A 400-nucleotide genomic window follows, 5' to 3' on the forward strand; every position below is an offset into this window, starting at 1 on the left:
ATTAACGTACAGTTCTTTTCCCCAGAGTAATAATCTCCCCTTCCATTTCCCACTATTATCTTCTTGTTTTCTTTAAGCGCATTTATCACTATTTTTGCAGCTGCTCCCCCCTTATCGGTTTTCTCTCTTCGCCTCCTCCGTGCCATCCCCCGAGGATCCGCCGCATCCGGTAGGCTCTACTTTTTGCGCGCCGGACTCGTCAGACCTGCATGACCTGGGTCACTGGCTTCGCTCCCTCAAGGTCACGGGCGCTGCTTGTTTGCTCGAGTCTTGCCCGGAACGCCCCGCGCTGGGCCTTCACGAAAGACAATGTAGATATTTTTTTTGGGGGTCGTGTTATGATGTTTCTTCTTGTTCATTCATTAAGGCAGTAATCATTCATAAAGGTATTCATTCACAA

Source organism: Penaeus monodon, chromosome 24 (assembly GCF_015228065.2).
Source record: "Penaeus monodon isolate SGIC_2016 chromosome 24, NSTDA_Pmon_1, whole genome shotgun sequence".
NCBI lineage: Eukaryota > Metazoa > Arthropoda > Malacostraca > Decapoda > Penaeidae > Penaeus > Penaeus monodon.